Source organism: Rhynchophorus ferrugineus, unplaced genomic scaffold (genome assembly GCF_030347505.1).
Source record: "Rhynchophorus ferrugineus isolate W39M unplaced genomic scaffold, kcgeb_rfMv2 rfM2, whole genome shotgun sequence".
NCBI classification, from domain to species: Eukaryota; Metazoa; Arthropoda; class Insecta; order Coleoptera; family Curculionidae; genus Rhynchophorus; species Rhynchophorus ferrugineus.
The window spans coordinates 74,491,384-74,514,904 of NW_027472581.1; the positions used below are offsets into that span (position 1 = coordinate 74,491,384).

A 23,521-nucleotide genomic window follows, 5' to 3' on the forward strand; every position below is an offset into this window, starting at 1 on the left:
CCCATCCTATTATTATTTTTCCCAATCTTTACAATACTCTCTTAGTGATAGTTCTGTAAAACAAACTCTAAAAGATCTAGAAAGCACTTGCTTTAGCTTTATAATGATGGATTTTTTGTTTTGCCATAACGCAATCGTTTTTTTGTTCCAAAAATTGGAAATCAGTGGATTTTAGATTACTTTAAACATTCTTGAGTGATGTAAAACTGGCTTCAGAAGAAGCTTGTGGAAATCATCATTGATTCAGTTTTTCATTTTAAAAATCTCTAGTGTTCTACTAGAAAATTCTACAGTGAGAGAATTATTTAAATTTCCTTGTTAATATGAATTACAATTAACCTAAATTTAATTTAAAAAATATATTGAATAAAATAAATTTAATTAATCATTAATATTAAGTCTATGAAATACATATATATATATATATATATATATATATATATATATCTATATATATATATATATGTATATATATATATATATATATATATATATATATATCTATATATATATATATATGTATATATATATATATATATATATATATATATATATATATATATATTATGACATATATTAAAAAGCATATATTATTTAAAATTATATAGCAAGCAACAATAAAGCTTACTGAATACATTGGAGGCACTAGAAGAGATAGGTTGTGAAGTATGAACAAACAGTGATGGCAAATAGTCTTTTAATCTATTAAAAGAAATTTGGGTATATGTAGGATGCTTCAGCAGTTTTCGGCAACGCTCCCTCATATTTAGCCCGCCACTTAACCTTATATATGGTCTGACGTTGGGATTCCGTTAATTTAACAAGGTGTCCGCACCTTACGACGGCAACCCTTATTTTATTTCACATCAGCATTGTTTACAGCCTGACCTTTTTAAATAATAAATTGTAATACTTTTATTTTGTGTTATCTTTTGAAAAAATGGCTTCGCTTGTTTAATAACGAACATTTTGTAACCACAAATGTTAAATTTAATAAAGATAAAATAAAGTTTAATAGTTCTAAGGTCATCTAACATTGCCATATTTCTAACCGTATGATGTTTGAATTTCCTGGCTAATATCTAGTTTTCTGCTATTCGTTTTCAGTTGTTTTTATTTTTGGATTCTGCGTTGGAACTGTAACACATATAAGCCAAGCAGCATTTCATATATGTAATATTGCAGTATATATATATATATATATATATATATATATATATATATATATATATATATATTGCATTAATCCTGTATATATAACAGGTCAGTTGAAAAGTCCCCGGCCAAGAGATGGCGCTACTAGAATTAAATCCATATATTATTTTAGTTAGCCATAATCCTCAAAAGAAGCCTGTATAAATTTGACAGCTGTTGGATCATTAGTTTCTAAATTACAGCATTTTGAGTGAAGCCACTTTTCTTATTGTAAAAAAATGGATAAAAAGGAATTTCGCGTGTTGATAAAATATTGCTTTATGATAATTCAGATTACTATTAAATTAAAAAATTTTTGTTGCCTGGTCAAATATCAATGCATCATCATTGAACTATATATTACTACTACTGTATATCTATAGAAGGCTAATTTTGGTTATTAAGAGAGGCTAATAATTGGCACCAAAAAAACACACGTCATTTACGTACGTTTATATAAAGAAAATAATATTTTTATTTTATGAGACAACCATTTTAATTTTCAAAAATTTTACCCGCGTCTATACAATTTTCCGTTGTCTTCAAATGTTATATTTTTAGTTTTCTTTGTATTATGTAGACGTGAAATCTATGTCATATGACGTAATCAAAAAACCTTAATTTTCAACTACCCTATAGAAATAATTAATATATTGGAATATTGTAGACCAATTTTTCAAAATAAGTCATCCTTATTATTGGGTAGTATGACATACTATGCCATGTTTAGATAATCTTATAATGATCGCAAAAAATAGTTATTATTTAATTTTGTTTAAGCACTTTATGCTTTGTATACAGTTGGGTATTTGGTTCTAATCAAGTATCTAGAAATAGCTCCGTATTTAACACTATGTAAGGAATTCCAAGAAGTCCCGTTCTCTATAATTTGGATATTGTTACGTCTTGCAGGCCAATTATATCCAAGTTACTCTAGCGTCTAATTAAGATTCCTTCAACTGCTTCTATTACTTTGTTACTACTGGCACTATCACAGTCTTTTTTGCAATCATTGGGCTTCTATTTTTGAAAATGCTTGAGTTTTATCTATTGTCAGCTCACATTTAAATCAACTTTGTGATTTATTTGTATTACATTTTATTGTATTTACTATTGTTTAGTGTTATAAGCATTATTAGTCTACGGAGAGAAGTATAAGTTCCTCCATTTCTTTATTAAAATATTGTAAATATTAATTTGTATTCGCTACTGCCGCTTTCTTCTTATTATCATCCTTGCTTCAGTCATTCCTGATGATTTTAATCCAGATTTAGGCGTAGTAATTGTATTTTAAATGTAGTATTATTTTTTGGCCAACATTTACACCAAAAATATTAAGGAATATCAGAATTAGAACATTTTAGTTCTATATAGTAATACATAATAACATATTTACTGTTCGCATATTTTACTAAAATTTCTGTCAGCACTAAGATTGAAGTATATTCTTGATATATTGGAACGTTAAAATATTCTACGCGAAGAATGAAACAATTTGTTTCGCACAAAAGGTAGATTTATCGTAACACACACATGACTTTAATTTCGCTAGAACATTCAAATTCCATTAGATCCCAATGAAATAAGATTCCCTGTTCAATAACTCAGTTGGTGAAAATCGACTTTCAAACAGGTTGAATTTTGTTATTCACATAAAAGAAGAAACATATATACAAATAATACCGATTTTTACACGTTAGATTGTCATTGTAAGTTATATGTGATTATATTATATTAGGTTGGTAAGTTTCCGTACTTATTTGTTTCATAATTTTTACATAATTATACTTTACTTACAGATTTCTTAAATTTATTTTTAAATTATCTATTTAGAGATTACACCTATTGTTTTCTAATATTTTTTGTCATGGGGAATTTTCTTTTTTGAGGATTCAGCTTTTAGCTATTAGAAATGAGAAATCTCTTCCGGGATTTCTTGATCCGGGCTCCTACTATTGCGATAGTCGCGGGTTAAAATCCTGCGATCCTGGGGCATGGTCCTAACATTTATGTTTCGGATTGTTTAATATTTGTGATTGTCTTAGGCAAGAGTCTAAAACTCGACAAGGAAAATGATCCCATTCACCTCAGTAACATGGTTGGGTAAGACCAGATATCTTCTGGGATCATTTCTAAAGTTAGTCACTCGCCAGCCGGTAGACTTAATGCAGAGGACCGTGGTTCGGAACCCACGTTAAGCTGTAGGTCCAGTCAGTAAAAAATCCAAGCGGTTGGCGTGACTAATATCAATAGAACTTTACTTTACTTCTTCCGCACGGGGCTTGGTTTATCCAAGTACGGTGAGTGACGCCACCGGGGCCCGAGTTCTTTCTTCTGTTGAAATGTCGTTATTTGGAATTTGGACTGAGCGCCAAGCATACATTTTAGATTTTTAGCTGTAACAGTCAGTGGTGGCTAGTATTCGGATTGAACTGAAATAATGCGTGAATGAGTAGATCCGTCCCTACTAACTCTATCGAGTACCTCTCACTTTATAATAGTATTAGAACTATTGCCGTATTCTCTGTCATGAATGTAACATATTTATATTGTCTGTCAGGATTCGTATATTATATAATATATCCGGATATGATTATACTCAGATCCGTGGTACCTCGCAAGAAAGTCGCTCTTGTGAAAACTACAAATTGTGTCTTCGTTTTTCTTTTTCTTTTCAGACTTCGTTTTCAGTTTCTAATCTAATATGCTGGATCGTTGAGCCCATGTTCTGATGCTATTCAGTACGTTAAAATGCAGTTTAACTAAATATTTATCCACTGGTAATACTAGTATTGTGAACAAGGTAACAAAAGTAACAATACGGTTTGTATTTTAAAATTTTTGGCATATCGCAAAAATAACCATGATCAAATATACACTGTCAGCTTACTGGTAATGCTATTCTGGTATTCTGAACATACATAATGAAATTTAGATTTATCCAAAGCAAGAAAACTGCTAATATTTGTATTTCTAACAACTCGCTAGTGTTTCTCTGAGATTATTGTCCTGTTTTTTAGTTACTTCAAAATATAAGATGCATAACAAGAAAAAAACAGGTATAAATAACAATATTAAAATAGAACATAGAGTATTAAAAATGCAGATGGACGTATGTTACATCAAAAGAACGTTATATATTCAAATATCTCTGTCTACGATATCAATATTTTACCTATGATACCTAGTTATTAGCATGATTAGTATAGTATGTTGTATCTATAGTTTCTTAAATTTGACAGCTGGGTGTCTGAAACTGGGTGATAGGCCATTCGGCACTAATAGCGATGAAGAATTAACAAAACTTAAATTCTTTATTCTCTTTCTGGTTATCCCGTTATCCTAAAATCGCACTAAATTCTGCATTACTATTGTGAAATGATTAGACACCGTGAACTATCATTGTGTACAGACGAGAATATCATGGAAAACTTAACAAACTTGTGTAGTGGAAATAAAGCGTAGAATTACTCAAATCAGAGACGGAGTTATGTTACTACTATCATTAATAATATTAACCCAAATATTAAAAGTATGCTACTACTAGTTCTCGGATACTTTCCACCTTCTCTACTATACTAAAAGGCCTGGAATTTCGGGCACGAATGTTCGCTCTGACTAACTCATATATGGCTTATATGGCTACGCATCTTTCAAGAACCCGTGTATCAAATACTACAGCTGCATTCTAAATGATTCCTCTCATCACAAGGGATATCCAAAATAAAAAATAATACTAGCAATATAGAAGACAACAAGGGATAAGTAAAATACTAAATAGGACTATCGGTCCAACATACCTGCATTACTGAACGCGTTTCATAACTAGAGGCAAGACATTCGTCTTAAAGAAACCCCTGCTGCTACCATAACCACGCTGCCGATTCTCAAAAAAAAAAACTGACATGATTTGATTTGGACGAGGGTTTGGCGATGCTTTGGCAATAAGTGATCAAACTTTCCCATTAAGGAATCCAGAACAAATCTCAACATTGACTGCCAAGCTCATTTCAGTTTTCCTCACTGATTCTGGCAGCATTCTTAAATATTTCCTAGAGCAAAAATATAAATACCTCTTAGTTTTTAACTTTTTACCGGACCTTTTCTTTATTATTTGGACCATTCAGCTAATGCTGCCTTTTGCATATCTGCATTCTTGGGTGCGATCAACGATGCGTCCAAACGCTCATTGTTTGGACGCATCGTTTGGTTCTGGAAAGCAGCTTGAACAAACTATATAAGATCAAGGTTTACTTTTTCTTCTATCTCCCCAACCTATCCCTCTGTTCTTACTCTGTGATGCTAAATTGTGTCAGAATGGTCCACTTGATGGTTTCGGACCCACTTGTCGTTTGTGAGTTTTGTTCTCTACCTCCGTGCACCAATTTGCTATTTTGTTTTATCTAATACATCATAATTAATCCATAGCAGGTTCTCTATATTAAATATTAGTGCTATTAGTGACGCAAAGCTTCGAATATTCTTCACTACATCTCGTGACAGTTGTCGATCGGTTGCAACTGTCCTGGTCTCAGATAAGACCTATTTCGCGTCGGCCGTTTCCGATTTTCAGGTCGGTTTCTTTAAGCTTAATCTATATTCGTCCATTTTCTGTACATTAAAATACCAATTTACTGATAGGAAGAAGGCCTGTGAAGAATTCGCTCACTTTTCATGCTACAAATATGTCCAATCTACTTTTTTGAGTTTGTTTATTAAGCACATTTATTTGCACCAATTTTCATATCACAATTTTCATATCGTTACTCTACACAATGCATTTGATATAAATTAGGCTTACAAATGTCAGACTGTGTGTCTAAATCTCGGAGCCATATGCAAGGATTGAGAGGATTTGAGTGAGACGGGTTCCACTATTCTACAAGCACCATCTTCGAGAGCTCCTGCGGCTTGACCGATTCAACTTTTAAACAAATTAATTTCAAATCACATGGCTCCGTATTACGAACAGTATTATGAAGAATACTTGAGAGCTCAAGATTTGTATAGAAAAGATAGAAAGATGTTAGATGTATAGGATAGAAAAGATAGTATAGTAACTATCAGTAAATTATTGTTAACCATTTTCAGCTCATGTCGTTTTTCGTTACTTTTCGTATAAGTGCACCCATTACCATATCGAAAAACAATGTATAGATATCAGATTGGTTCGTCATATCGGATTTGGCGTGGATATCAATTGAATTTGACAAATCATTTCACGCTAGAAGACGGATTTTTTAAGGAAACATGTTCAGATTTCTAAGTTTGCCAAAGTGGGAGCCAGATTTCGCCTGGTCGGTTCTAAAAATTTTACCATCCGTTGTAAATTCGTTAGAAAATGAGAAAATCAAGTTTCAGGAATGCCAGTTGTAAAATTATGTGGTAGTTCACGACTGTAGAGCTGCATGAAGAAAACTCTCTATTGTTAGAGATGTTTATCATGGAACTTAACTAAGTTTATATTCTCTTTTTGTATCTGAATTCCATCATTGTTAAATTTACTCCTAGCGCTCAATATCCTTAATATTCACGTTTGGATGCAGCAACTTCTAATTCGGCGGCTGCACAATTCCAATTCCTCTTTCTAGCTTTAACATCTCTTTCTTTGGAGTATTTGTCAAGTTTGCTCTCCTTCTATTTCTTCTTCTATTTCTAAACATTCATCGAATATCCAGCGCTGTTTTTTATATCTAGCTGACCTAATACATACTCAACCATTCGTATAATTGTTAGTATTCTAACCTAGTTTCCCGTCTTGTATATTAGTCCATCCACCCGTATATTTTAATGTATTTATTTATATATTTTTTGACCCACCGTTTGTACTATATTATTTATATTATTATTTGTTCATTTATACATATTTCTGTTTCTCCCCGTCATGTTTAATTGTTATAGTTTTCGTCTCGCTAAAAAGAATGTCTTGAATGGTTTGGATAATTTTGGTTTCGAAATATTTGTGGAAGTCCACAGTAGGTTTATATGATATTACCAATGATATTATCACGATTTATATAAAAGAGTGGGTATTTTTTTGATAGGTTCGATAACGTTAAAATCAAGTGAAAAATAATATGTGGAAGTGAACTGATGGGCATCACGATATTATACAGTATATCATATACAGCAATGGCAAGTACGATACAATGAAACAGTCAGTATTGTTAATATTATAAGGCATTAAAATACTGCTGCGAATCTACTGGGTTATGTTGTCCCACTGAAAAAATAAAATTGCCAAATGTAAAATGTCATTTGGCCCGACTTATATTGTATAGGACAATTTCAAGCCCTTTTAAAGGGCATTATTCTATACAAGTTTTTTTGTTAATATTCGAGTTTGTATTAAAAATAAGTTAACAAAATCAATTAGTAATAATTCAATAAATAATTACAGATGCAAGGACTAATTTATCATACACTAGGGCTGCTGTTACCACTACCAGATGCAGATAGCTTAATTATTATAAACCTATTTATAATAATTAATTAAATATTGTTTTTTTTTGGAAAACTACTGTTCAAACTCAACAATGATTTGAAATCCTTAACGGAGGTAAAATCCAAAGCAGCAGGGCGTGGATTATTTAATGTGATATTAGGAGCTATTCAACCAAAATGAAATAATTTCTTAAAATGTGATAATTGATGAAAAATAAATATATTACTACTGATCTGAATTTGAAAGACCATTATCTAAGACTATAGCAAAACAGGTGTACCTATAAGCATTTAAAGCCCTGTACATGCTAGTAGCTATATTTTATTAAGGTTAATAATTTTAATCAAAACAATTAATAAAAAAGTTAAAGTCATTATTTCAATTTCATTGCTGAATCGAATTAAAAAAAAATGCGAACCTTACGATGCAGCAGTAACGGTTTTGTATGAGTATTATGGTTGATATTTTAAGGGGTAATTAACAGCTTATTACGGGGGAACCTCATATATCAATACCGCTTAAATATTTATACCATATATTCCAAGTTAGTATCACAATATACCGTATTGATTTTGTAACAGCGTTTATGGTAATTATAACGTTTATTATTCATGAATGACTAGTTTTATATTAATATATTATGAGGAGGTTATAGTTCGAAATTGAATGTACTTAGTTAATGATGTGATGTTCATTGATCAAATATTTAAACACAGTCTTATTTAAATGTACATTTATCAATAACTTAAACGAAATGTAGTTCAAGGAGTAAACGAGCAAAGCAACCCTATGAGTTTTTTTAATTATAAAATAATTTTTTATTATACCCATTTTTATTACAACTATTATGATAAGAACTTGGAGAATAGCTTTCATAGACGATCATTCTATCTTAATAAAGCTGAACTATACCCTCAATCATTTAGATGTTCATTAACTGTAAAAAGGTCTAAAGAAGTTGTTAGTTGCTGAACATTGACCTCAATAGATATTTATTTATAATGTATATAAACATGATGTTTATCAATATCAACATCTACCACACTGTTAGGCCATGGAGACTCGCAAACCAAATTTTAGCTAAAAAATTAAAACGATTTTAATAGACATGTTCTTTATGATCTAGAAGATCCTTGTAGGAGAGTTTATAGCTAATAGTAAATATTATGTATTGATAAAGCTTTAGAAAATAACTGGCATTTGAAGAAAAATAATAATGTTGTATCGCTGCTGTTACAGTAATGCTGATTACCTTCTTATAATCCTGATGAAATAGCAATATCACCAACAACCATAATACAGAAAAATAATTAGGAAACAAAAAAATTGCAATAATATTCCGAAAAGGTTTTAATATCAAAATTATACATTAGGCTCGTGTCCCGGCTTATCACCATTTGTTGCGTCTTTAAATATAAATGAAAAGCATTAGGCCTGTGACCACTAAAACCCGAAATGGCAAATAAAGATATTCGAAGAGCAATTTGGAATGCTAATGGAATCCAGCAACATCACGCTACCCTACAAGTATTCCTAGATATGCAAAAAATAGATATTTGCCTAATATCTGAAACCCATTTAACAAAAGTATCCTTTACAAAATTTAGAGGATATGCATTATATCATACCATACATCCAGCTAACACCGCAAGAGGAGGAAGTGCAATAGTAATAAAAAAGAACATTTCCCACCATCAAGAATCCGGGCTCAGTACAGCAGAAAATCAGGTAACAGCAGTAACTATTATATCAAGCAGATAGAAGGTTACAATAGCCGCAATTTATTGTTCTCCAAGATACAATCAAAAAAGGAAGATGGGGATGGGCAATATGGGGATCCAGAATGACAACAAGTAAAGGCAATGAACTGCATAAAGCAGTTACTGAACTAAGATGTAGTTACATGTCAACTGGAAAACCAACTTATTGGCCGACTGATCAAGAGAAAACCCCAGACCTGTTAGATTTCTTCATAGTAAGAAACATAACATCCAACTATATAAAAGTCAGTGATTGTGACGTTGAGCGAAAATATAATAAGGAAAGAAAGAAATCCAACGTTAACAAACAAGAGAACAGACTGGGAAGGATTTGCTGAAGAATTGAACAAGCGAATTCATCTAAATGTACTCCTCAAGACAACTGAACAATTAAATCTTGAAGCAGAAAAATTCGTAATAGATATTCAACAAGGTGCTTGGAATAATACTCCTGAAATTAAGAGTAAAACTAAAGGAATTAATTATCCAAAAGAAGTGAAGGAAATGGTATCTGAAAAACGTAAATTACGAAAAAAATGGCAACAAAACAGAACACCTGAAAATAAAAATAGTTTAAACAATATAACCCAAAGACTGAAAATAGAAATACTGGAAATAAAAAACAAAACCATAAATGACTATCTCAGAAATTTAACAGATTATAAGGAAATTAATTACTCACTCTGGAAAGCCACAAAATATCTGAAGCGCTCATGTCTACACAGTCCACCTATAAGAGACCTATGTGGGAATTGGGCACGTGACAATCGCCAAAAAGCAAAAGCACTTGCTGAATATCTAAAAAAAAATCTAGAAAAAACTTATATAACGAAACTAATATTGAACATAATTTGCCGGACATTGAAGCTGAAAATTGGATGATAGAATTAGTCACGCCCAAAGAGTTAACCAAAGTTATTAAATCTGACATTGATCTCAGGAAATCATCAGGCTATGATTTAATAACAGGATAATTACTGCAAAAACTACCAAAAAAGGGAATTAAAAAACTCACCAACTTGATCAATACAGCATTTAGATTAAAACATGTCCCAGACATTTGGAAGATGGCGGAAATTATAATGATCCCAAAACCTCGGAAGTCACCAAACGAAATAAAATCCTATAGACCTATATCACTGCTGCCAGTAATATCTAAGGTTTTTGAAAAATTCCTGTTGAAAAAAATAAAACCGATCATAGAGAGAAAAACCTAATACCAAAACACCAGTTTGGGTTTATTAACAAACACTCAACAATTGACCAGGTCCACAGAATAACAGATGTTATTGAAAAAGCCTACGAAAGTCAAAAAGTATGCTCAGTTATATTCTTAAATGTAGCACAAGCCTTCGATAAGGTTTGGCATGAAGGCCTTGTTCATAAACTACAGAAAATACTACCAAAACAACACACCGAACTATTAAAATCATACATTACGACCAGAATCTTTAGAAGGAAGCAAGAGGAAGCTTACTCTACAATAAAAGGAGCAAAAGCAGGTGTACCACAAGGAAGTGTACTGAGACCAATGCTTTATCTACTTTACATTTTTGGTATATCACAAATGGACAATATCACGATGGCTACATTTGCTGATGATACTGCGATTATAGCTGTCGGAAAGAATAGTGAAGAAGCCTCACGAAAATTACAACAGGCAAGTGACAGTATAAATAATTGGAAACAAGCTTGAAAAATAAGAATTATTGAAAGTAAATCTGTACATGTGCAGTTCACCTATAAACAGACCGTACAAGCATCCATAACATTAAATAATACTATCATTTCATATAGCAACAACGCTAAATATCTCGGAATGAATCTCGATGCAAAACTTCGCTGGAAGGAACATATAAAGAAGACAAGAAAAGAACTGGAATTGAAATATAGGAAAATGTACTGGCTAATTGGAAGAAAATCACAATTGTCAGTACATAATAAATTGCTATTATATAAGCAAATATTGAAACCTATATGGACATACGCAGTTCAATTATGGGGATGTTCTGCAAAGAATAACATTAATAAAATACACATTTTTCAGAACAAAGTCCTGAGAGGTATTGTGCGTGTACCCAAATACTATAGGACTGATTACCTACATCGAGACCTTAAGTTAGCATAAAGACAAATTGTAGGTTAGACGGAAACAATTAGTAACAATGTATTAATTAAATAATAAAAAAATTAAATATAAATGAGATGCATTGCATGATAATATTTCTATATTCTATGAGTTGATGTCCTCAAAAATTATTAGATTAGGGTTTAGATATATATATACAAAAGAATTTTTGGGGTAATTCTGTAATTTTATGTAAAACCTTTGTAAACAGCTCCTAATTTAACATAAGTTGCTAAATAAGACGTTAAACAGGTCCATTTAAATATACATTTATCAATAACTTAAATGAAATATAGTTCAAGTAATATTAACGGGTTAAAATAATTCTATAGGTTTTTTTATATTATACAATCTAGAATTTTTATTACAGCTATTATGATAAAACTTGGGGAATAGCTTTTATAGGCGATCATGCGATCTTAAAAAAGCTGAAATAAACCCTAAATCATTTGGATATTACATATGTTAGTGTAAACGCATTTGGTATGATTTATAAACTTTAATTGGAAAATCGGAGGATTCATGATATTCACTATTAAATAACTGAATCAAAAGAAGTATTTTTAAAGAAGATATTCATATTAATTAATGGAGCTTTAGAAGCCGTACAAGGGGAATTGAATTCTTTATTTCTTCCATATCTTTCTTTCAAATTAGTCGTGTTTTTTTAGACAAGGTAATTGAAATTAAAGTCAATAAAAAGAAACAGTCAGATACGATCAATCCTAGAACGACAGATAAGCTAGAATTGTGATTTGTTCAGGTGGAAGCACAATTTTTCTAGAATAATATTACACACGAAGAAATTAAATTTCACCACTTAATGTACAAATCGTAGTTTCATTTTATCAAGTGCATATCAACATAATTTGAAGCAAAAACAAGAAGAAATATACCCAAGCTTTTAGGTACTATTGTTGAGAATCCATGGAGAGACCGTAAAACATAGATTGAAATGTCCGGCTAAATTATGCCATTGCGCCTGAGTGTAGATACCAAACCATTTGTTGCGACAAATAAAATTACTAACAGGTATTGATATAGCAAAAAACGCAATAAGCATATTTGAAGATGGAAAAGCTACCTGAAAACGTAAGAAATATCCCTGTTATTTGAGCTCAATATTTAAAAATTGATTTAAACAACTATAATTAGTACAGGAACAGCTTTTAATGAACACGACCGTTTCGTTCCAAAGTAACTTCCAAAAGTCGGATAATAAAGGATGTGAAAAAGAGAATTTTATGGGCAAAAATTATTTATTGAGTTACTTCAATGTCTCGCTAATTCGTCAAATTTAGCTCTATCTTACTTCTAATTGTTCTTGTATTAAAATCACCTTGTTCCAAACGCAATTTTTATTCGTTGTTTAGAAATTTATTCGATTTAGTTTCTCAAACTTATTGAATCATAATTTTATGATGAATGTTAAAAAAATTGAAATAAGTTGAGATAATTAATTTTATACAAACTAAAAATATTTTAGCCGGCTTAGTGGCGTAGTGGTAAAGGCGACAGGACGATCCTCTTTCTGTTGCGATAGTCGCGGGTTCCCATCCTGTTGGGGTATGGCCATAAATTTATGTTTTTGATTGTTTAATATTTGTCATTATTCTAGGCAAGAGTGTAAATTCCGAGAAGGAAAATGATTCCAGTCACGCCAGTAACCAGTCTGGGTAAGACTGGATGTCTTCTGGGATGATTTCTAAAGATGGTCACTCGCCAGTAGTTTGGAGCCTGTAGGTCCAGTTTTTAAAAAGTCCAAGAGTTTAACGTAACTAAAATCAATAAAAGTCTACTTTACAAAAAATATTTTAATCCCAAATTTAACATTAATACAATAGGATAGAACAATACAAACCCAATTTTCTCCTTAAAATAATGGATAATTTACAAGAAAAATTAAAAATATTTTTCATGTAGACCAGGTAATAGATTAAATTTTAAAAAAGTATAAGATAATTTAAGTAGAAATTTGAATATTTCTAATATGAAATTATGTATTAAAGAATTTCTTAAATACCGTATGATTAAAGAAACCCCTTAAAAAGATAACCCGTCTCAAACGATGTGGATATACCAACATAATGTAACAATTAAGTACTACACAGTTTTTCTCTTCTGACTTCCCTTCTCAAGGCAGTTCTTCAGACATTCGGAAATAATGGAGTAAGCTTTTCAAGACAGCTCAACATAAAACAAAAACGACTGTTTTGTATTTAATTAAGCTAAACTCTTCATTATGACGCGGAAAGTTAAACAAAGGGTAGGCACTGAGCTATAAAATTATATTTATCTTTCAACAAATGCCGGCATTATTAAGATAATTATATATTTTTATTTAATTAAATAATTCCGGAGCTTTGTTGCACAAACGTTCCTAAAAAATAATGTAGAAAATTTAATTTATTTTTATAACAATATATAAACATATTTAATTCTAAAAGCTACGGTTTTAATTTTGTTATTCATTAATTGTAAAAAGGTCTAATAAAGTTGTTGATCTTTGACCTCAATAGATACTCCCTTATAATTTATATAAACTTGATGTTTACCGTTATCTACAACACTGTTAGGCTATGGAGATTCATCTTGCAAGACAAGTTTATGCTGAAAAATTAAAATGATTGCAATAGAAATGTTCTTTATGAGCTAGTAGATACTTGTAGGAGAGTTCAATAATAGCTGAGGCTAAAATGGTAGGTGCGTATTCCATATACCCAAGAAGCAGTACACCAGTTTATAGCAAAAAGCAACTACTATATCTCTATAAAGTTTTAGGAAGTATCTGTAATCTGGTTATTCATTAATTATGAAAAGGTTAAATAAAGCTGTTGAACTTTGAGCTCAAAGATATTCCTTTATAATTTATATAAACTTGATGTTTACCGTTATTTACTACAGTGTTAGTTTATGGAGATTCGTTTTGCAAAACAAGTATATGCTGAAAAATTAAAATGATTGCAGTAGAAATGTTCTTTATGAGCTAGTAGATACTTGTAGGAGAGTTCAATATTAGCTGCGGCCAAAACGGTAGGTGCGTATTCCATATACCCAAGAAGCAGTACACCAGTTTATAGCAAAAAACAACTACTATATCCCTGTAAAGTTTTAGGAAGTATCTGTAATCTGGTTATTCATTAATTATAAAAAGGTTTAATAAAGTTGTTGAACTTTGAGCTCAAAGATATTCCTTTATAATTTATATAAACTTGATGTTTACCGTTATTTACCACAGTGTTAGTTTATGGAGATTCGTTTTGCAAAACAAGTATATACTGAAAAATTAAAATGATTACAGTAGAAATGTTCTTTATGAGCTAGTAGATACTTGTAGGAGAGTTCAATATTAGCTGAGGCCAAAACGGCAGGTGTGTATTCCATATACCCAAGAAGCAGTACACCAGTTTATAACTAAAAGCAACTACTATATCCCTGTAAAGTTTTAGGAAGTATCTGTAATCTGGTTATTCATTAATTATAAAAAGGTTAAATAAAGTTGTTGAACTTTGAGCTCAAAGATATTCCTTTATAATTTATATAAACTTGATGTTTACCGTTATTTACCACAGTGTTAGTTTATGGAGATTCGTTTTGCAAAACAAGTTTATGCTGAAAAATTAAAATGATTGCAGTAGAAATGTTCTTTATGAGCTAGTAGATACTTGTAAGAGAGTTCAATATTAGCTGAGGCCAAAACGGCAGGTGAGTATTCCATATAGCCAAGCCTCCAGCAGTTTATAGCTGTTTTATTGTTTGTAGCTATTTTATGAAAAGCAGCATTGAACAATACTAGAGAAAAATATAAAAGTACAACTATATGCACCAAAAAGACAAAACACGAGGTATAAACAATTCAAGATAAATTAAGCAACTAGTAGCAATAAAATGTAAAACGCGAAAAAATAGCGTATAGCAAGAAACAGCAATTTCTAAAAAGCTTAACACATGATCAAGATATTGATTAATCTTCTTCAATGGCTGTTAAAAGTTATATTGACCAAAATACTAAGTCTTGCCGTTTCTTAATGAAAATGGAGAACGGATGAACAAAATATGATAATGGTGGAAATGTGTACTGAGTTTTTAGATGGATGACACCTTAACTAATACAAATTAAGTAGATCAAATTCAAATTGTTCCGAAATTCATCTCAAATCAAACAGTTGTTGAAGAGTAAGCAACTGAAGAGGTTCATTAATTTGGATTTATAAATAAACACTTGACAATTTATCAGGTACATCGTATTAGAAATGTAATACGTACGTACGTAAACTTCTTCAGTGATATTTCTGACGTAGTCTCTTTGATAAAGCATGACGCGAGAGTCCTGACTACATGTTAGCAAATAAGTTACCTGGTCAAATAAGCAAGATGGTCAAATCCTACATCTCTGATGTACTACGAGGTAGTGTCTTTAGACCAATGTTGTACTTACTTTATGCTAATGATATACCTAAATACAAAAGAGTAACAATAATCACATATGAAAGTAAGTGACAATATTGACAGAGTAAAAAAGATCCATATGTCATGATGCATGCTCCGTGTATATTAGAAATCAGAAAAACCATACCTATATCTGTAGACGTGGATGAGAACAATATTAAGGAAAAGTTTAATCATAGTGAAAAATTAGTTGAATTATGGGTGACAAGATGTTGCCGAATGGAAAAAAAAGCCGTGGCAACTTACAACATTTTGTATAATAAGAGAGGTTTGCTAATTTTAAAGGAATTAGTCGGTTGTGCGGGCATGGATGTGACCTCAAACAAAAAAACGCATCAGAAGAGTTGCAGTGGTGTCAACTCTTACGATCTTGGTAATTTGGGGAAAAATCTGCGAGAGGAAATTAAAGTCCTTCAAATTGTTTATGCACACTGTCAAATGTCACGTTCGCCATTAAATCAGTACATTGTCGGGGCCTATATCGTTTGCAATTATGATTATTATTTTTTGTGCAACCTGTAGCATAATATAGTATACGATAAAATACAGTATACAGCTTTTAAAATTAACCGATTATTGTATTGTAAACATGAACAATAGTCACTACTACGAAACAAATTTACATTTTTATATTAACATAAATAATAATTAGGATGAATTTTGTTTTATATAAAGTATGTTACGAATAATGTTTAACAAATCTAATTATTTTGACTAATTAAATTATTTCAAATTAGAAACGTAATTAATTTTCGCTTTTCCTTTACTTTATCTTCTTATAATATTATTTTCGTTGATGTTATCAGTTATGTATAATTGAAATATTTCATTAAGGCCAATTTAGTTTTCGCTTATACTGAACGGTAGTAGGGTGAGTAATGTTTTAGGCTCGTTTCGTTACTTCATGGATAGATATACTGATTTTGTAATTGATAAGTTGAATTTTATTTTATTAAAAGAAACCAAATCCATTCAAACATTTGTGAAAATGTACCGGAACCCGGATACTGGCGAACGACAATCATTGTTCATCAATATATCTTACGCCAAAAAATCTTTCGTGGGAATTTTCATCAAAAGAAGTGCTGGTCCCTGTTACAGAGGAGAATAGTTTGTATTGCGATTCTATAATATTAGAATTATATATTAGGTTTTGTACTATTTCTTGTGAGTATGTTAGTTATTTTAATTATAATTTGTTACGCCATTTAAATATTTTTAGTATAATTTGTTTTTGGGAAAAGACTTATGACTTGAGACGACATACATATATACCATTGTATCGAATGTTTGGCGAGGTCAAGTCAATGATAAGCACCAAATGAAATAGTAAACACATGGCTATCTGAAAAATAATAGTATAGATTATGACCCAAAGGCAGGCATGTGATTTAGTAACTGAATCCAACTCATTTCATACTTCTTTTTCACCATATATATATATATATATATATATATATATATATATATATATATATATATATATATATATATATATATATATATATATATATATATATATATATGTAATTGTAAACTTTTCCTTTAATCATATTTTTCTTCGTATTTTTTTATATTTCTGTTAAATATTTGGTTAATTGTTTAAATAAATAAACTCGCCTTTGTGGACCAATTTACACAACGAAGAGGCAGAATACATTGTATTGCATTGTTTTCTATCCCTAATATTTTTGTATCATCTTCTTATTTTAGTTGTAATGTCACATCTCAAAAAATTAGACCTTATTGAAATAGTCACTATTCGGTGATTTTACATAATTTCAAGGTCGTATAAAGGCGTGCAATTTCTAGTCCAGTTGAATAGCATGAGTGGGGAGTGATGTTTAAGCGCTAATGGCTGAGTTAAAATGAGTGTGAAATGTGTATAAAGTCTATTTTCTCACTTTATTGTGTATTTTAATCCGCAAAGATGTATTTAGTTTTAAAACATTTATTTATGAAATAGCTTAAATTAAAATTGCAGTATGAATTAACTAAAGTATATTAAATTATCAAAATTAAGTAGTACAAATGATGAGAATTTTATAAAGAGATTGTTGGTGAGCATCTATCTTAGGGTGATATGACGTGTTTATATAATGGTGATTTCTAAATATGCTGATAAAAATTTACAGCTAAAATGTAATACGAAAGATATTACCCACTTTATAGTACCTGATTTTATAGAAGATTCTGTTTTCAACCGTTTTTTTAATGATGATGATAGGATGGCAGCTTTGATGGAGCTACGTTTTTTACAGACTGATAACTGTAAATTTCGGTCAATTTTTAACATCGCATTTTAACCCTGATTTTCTTCCCGTAAATTCTCTGTAGCTAAACACAAGGTTAGATTAGCCACCGTTTTCTGCAATCTGATTTATCGAGATTTCTAGGGAGATACAATCGTATCAAAAGGCGACTTCAGGTTAAAATCTCGATGTACTTCCTCTGATTCCCGACGTTTGTTTTCTCTATTCTACTTGATATGATCAAAAATCTGCAGATTATCTTCGCCCTATTCGTATTTATTCATTTTCCACCATAGTTAGTATTGTGATTTTTTTTATCTCTCGATGTTGATCGCTTTATTCAAAAGGTCGATTTGACGCAGAAGTCTGCAAGTTCACAAGTTCGTTCACCTTTCATTCAACCCACCAATCCAAACCAATGTAATCCGCGATTCCGAATATTTCTCTGAAATGGAAATTAATGAGGATACGAAACGGAACGCCGAACTCATGATCCCAGATGCCAGGCTGTAAATGGTACTTTTTTCTCCTATATTACTGATTTTAAGTACTTGAACTCCTGCCCTTACTGTACTTGGTTCCCGTTGAGATTTGTAATAGCAGGTGATCCATTACTTGTGTTGACTTTGGTTCTTTTCCTTTTTGGTTCACAAGCTGGATGCTGCAATGCAGTGCAGGCACACTCTAATATGTTCTTTCATACATTGGCGAAACGCAAATATGTTGTACAATCGTGATTTTTTAAATCCTATCTGCTCTTATCGGCTTATTTGTTTGAGAGCTTTTCGAAGTTTCATTTGGTTGACTACCATAAGTGTTTCTACAATGTTTACTATCGCCTTATTTAAATATTGTAACAATTATTGCTTTATTTTAAAGTGACTCTCTCGCTCAAGGACATATTGTTCTATCATCAATTTCAGATATTAAAGCCACTGCAATAATGTTTCCTTTCTGCATTATTTCTGCTGTACCGTCGACTTCAGCGGTCTTACCATGCCTTAATGGTTTTATTGCCATTCGCCGTGTAGTCTAGTTAGTGGAGATGTTTGTATCGACTGGAATGCATGAATTTTGCTATATGCTACACAAACCAGTATCTTCAAAAAGTTGATATTCTGTAATATGAAATTTTTTATAATTTATCAATTATCTATAGTGTTCTGCTAAAAGTGGGTGGCCTATTTTCCAAAAAAATTTTTCATTTACAAATCCATTCATTTAATGGTAGTGTTTTGCATGTTAGTGTGGAAGTAGTGGAAACTAATTCTACAATGAAGAATGAAGGTTTCTCTAGCGTAAAATCCGATGAGAAAACTCTCAATATTTACGAATTTCCATGTTAGTAAAAATGTTATATTATTTTTATTGTCTTGTTAATAGTGCATAAGTTACGGACAATCTCAAATAATCATAAAAATAAATTAAAAACGCCCATGAACTGAACGGGATTTGAACTGGAGTATATTAGTGATCATAACAGTAAGAATTACTAACCCCATACCTTGATTATTGTACCATTAACTCGGCAAAATATTATGTTTTTGGCTAATATCTATTCAGTCCAATGTCCAAATAATATACAAAAATATAATAATATTATCAAAGGTAAATACCTTTATCGCTTACTTCAAATTGATATATATAAGAGGACGCAAATACATACAAAAGCACATGTAGAACTGTAAAACTTTTACTGATTTTCAAATCAAACTTTGCTCGAGATCTCCGGAAACTTTTCATTCACAAAACAACCTGAAAAAAAACTTTTAAACAGGACAGATCCAATAAAACAAACATTGGAAAGAAATGTAAATAGAAAGAACGCATTATGAGATATCGATTTTTTAAAGTAAATCGAACAAAATAAATATTTTTTCAATTTTTTCAAAGACCGCTTGTATGCTTTCGACTGCCCGTACAATGGTAACGTCGAAATATCTAGAAATCGATTTAAAAGCATTCTTGGTTTCATCCTTTTAAAACATTATTTATTATTCAGTCGTTACAACTTTGCAGTAAAATATTTTTATTGGTGTTAGATGTAAGGTAGGTTTCACGCAAAAGTAAAGTAATTGCTTGTGTTTATTTAAGTTTATACATAGTTGTTACAAAATCTGGTTATTTCTAATCCAAATAATTATAAAATTATGTAAAACTTGTTCTACAATAAATGTTGGTCACTAACGGACCAAGACCTGAAGGGCCATTACTTAGTGGTTGCACGTTTCTGTTTATCCTAATATCATTCAAATTAGCATATTGCTGATACTTACCGAATGTCGAAGTAGATTATATTTTTGTTCTATCTCTTCTGGTAAATTTTTGGTCAATTTAAATTACTGTTGCGGATAATACCATTAACTTTTTGTCCCATGTTGCTTTTTCGGAAAAGTGATTTAGTAAAAGGAAAAAGTAAGATAGTTTCTACTTCCTATAGGGTAAAATAAATTGTATTGATTAATAAACGCTCCGCGACAAATCTTAAGCACACCGCAGATATTTCATTTCAACTTTTAATCAAAATAAATGTTTGGCTTTTAGATTCGCAGATTCTTTTAGATCAGATTGTTTTAAATCGCAAAGGTTTGTTAGAAGGAGGAGTCAATGTATTGGATTACTATATATTTTGTAGCATATACAGATATACAAAACATTTCTGGAAAAAGGTGTAGCGACCTTGAGGCATGTCGAATTTTACATAGTGGAATAACGGCCTACAAAATACTCAGAAATATAATTCCAGATGTTGAACACGGGCAGGGTGCCAGCAGCGCCAACTAGAATCCGATAACGAATAGCTGGGATGTTATTGAAGGGATTTCCATTCATTCAGTACTCGGCCATCGTTTGCTTTAGACGTGCCACCATCGACTGCTCAAGCCTTGTCTCCAGGTAACACCGCTGCCATCCGTTTTGTCTAATTGTATTTTTCACATTTTCATATAGCCAATAAATAACGGTCACATAATGTAAACACCACTGTTTCATTTCGTTTTACCTTCATTCACCGAGCCATATCATTTTACCCTAAAGTGGTGACCCCGACGTGATCTTTCGTAAAATTGGGTTTGGACTCGTAAATGGAGGGTACGTGCAACATGGTGTATTTTACGTGGCCGTTATATTTTTTGTTTCAATATTTTTAATATTTTTAATTCAATTCATTTTCGATTTTACCGTTATTCCTTCAACACTATATTCATTCAAACATTTGTTCCTCATTAAATTTTATTTTAGCGCTGGAACAATGAAGCTTCAATTTCATTTCATTATTTCCAATTCACTTTTTTTAAATTTTTATCCAAATTTTATTTCTTTCACATTCTTTTGAACTCAACCTCTTTTGAACATTCTTTGAACGGCTTTGGGCAGCTTTTGTCGGATACCGTCGTTATTGGTTTTTTCTGAATTATCGTAAAGTATGTGACTACGGATTAGTCACAGAGTAGCTCCACATTAAGTTACATCGTGGAACATAGAGTTACATCATCGGAATGATGGTCTACAAAATACCTAGAAATATAATCCCAGATGTTGAACACGGGTGGGGAGTCAGCAGCTCCAACTAGAACCCGATAACGATTAGCTGGCAACCCCGAGAGGTTTATCTGAGATGTTATTGAAGGGTATTTCCATTCATTCAGTACTCGACCATCGTTTGGTTTAGACGTGCCACCATCGACTGCCCAAGCCTCGTCTCCAGGTAACACCGTTTTATCTAATTGTATTTTCACATTTTTTATATAGCCACATAATGTAAACACCAAAGTTTCATTTCGTTTTACCTCCATTCACCGAGCCATATAAAATTTACCCTAAAAATGTATATACAAATTTCTGATGAGAATTATATTTTTCGGCAAGACAATGCTACTGTTCATACGGTGAAGCTCTTTAAAGACTCTTTCCCGGAATATAATATTCAAATTATAAAATGGCCAATGCTTGTCTGTTTTGCTTCTTATTTTGTAAATTACTGAAAATTGTTAGGGTAATATAGCATCTGATATGCACTAGGCTACAGTTTTATCGTATCCTTCAAGTTGCAAATATATTGCTTATTTATAGTTTATGTAAATTAATGGTTCATTTACTACCACGCTGAGAGTTTGCTTCTCTAAGATGTAGAAAATGAACGATTACAATCAAGACTAAAATCGGCCTTTGTAGAACACTACTTTTGCCAGCCCCTTTGTAAGGCTCCAAGGGATTCTTGGACACTGTTACAATCTGATATACGTAAGTTTGAATTTTTTCAAAATCGATGGTCAAGTCAAATTCTACATGTTTGTCTCGCGTCGAGATCGCGTTGAAAATATTAAACAACAAATTCGGAGATGTGGATTCCAAAGGTCATATCCCAAAAGAACATATTTGTCGAAAAAATATGAAACGAATTCCTCACAGACTTCTCGAAAGCTCGGAGAAAGACATCGATCAAGATCATTGAAAACTATCTAGCCGGAGACTACCATTGTCTTTGGCCAGAATAGTTGCTGCCAATCGCGTCAACTGTTATGAGATTTAATGAAGAATGTTCGAAGTCCTGTTGCACCAACAGCAGAGTATTGATTGAAAAATAAACGCTCTTACCGGGCGCAGGTTATGGATTGATGATGATGATGATGGATATGCTGATATGGATTCATTGAATAAGTATTACTAGAAAGATGCAATTTGAAAGAAGCAAAGATGATTAAAGCTAATTTTTCACCTATCTACCATTTGGGTCCAAAAATTGACTTTTTATTTCAGAGGATAGAGAAACAAAGGGAACTGTCTGTTTTGCTTAATGGTAGCTTTTCGGATTATATTTAAATGTGTTTACGTACATTAGGCATACTTTTGGTAAGTGAATTAGGATTTTATCACTGGTAGTTACAACTAGATTTATTTTAGATATATTTCTGTTTCCTTAACGAGAAACAAACAATTAATGTATTTAAAAAGATTGATTTTTTAGAACCTAGCTACCAAAATTATACTATTTAAACCTGGAAGGATCTTTTCTTTGGGGCTACATGAAAAGTCATTTGGGAATAAATTATTGTGCAAAATTGAATTTGAAAAAATATGCTACATCTTCCCTTAAAAATAATATAAGAAACTTAAATTTTCTGCTTTTTTAAGTAGCTAACTAAGTAATAATAATTTGAAACATAATATTTACTAGGATAACTTAAAAAAATAGAACAATTGCAAATAGAATATATGAAATTACACAAACAACATTTTGACTACTACGGGATCCGGAAATTATAATGTGACGTTTGTTCGTTAATAATTTATA

At 31.3% G+C, this 23,521-nt stretch overlaps 1 protein-coding gene across 3 annotated transcripts in view; it reads right to left on the minus strand.

Moving 5' to 3' along the window:
- Positions 1-23,521, minus strand: part of LOC143190406 (uncharacterized) — a 194,736-nt gene that overhangs the window by 84,988 nt on the left and 86,227 nt on the right. The window lies entirely within an intron of this gene.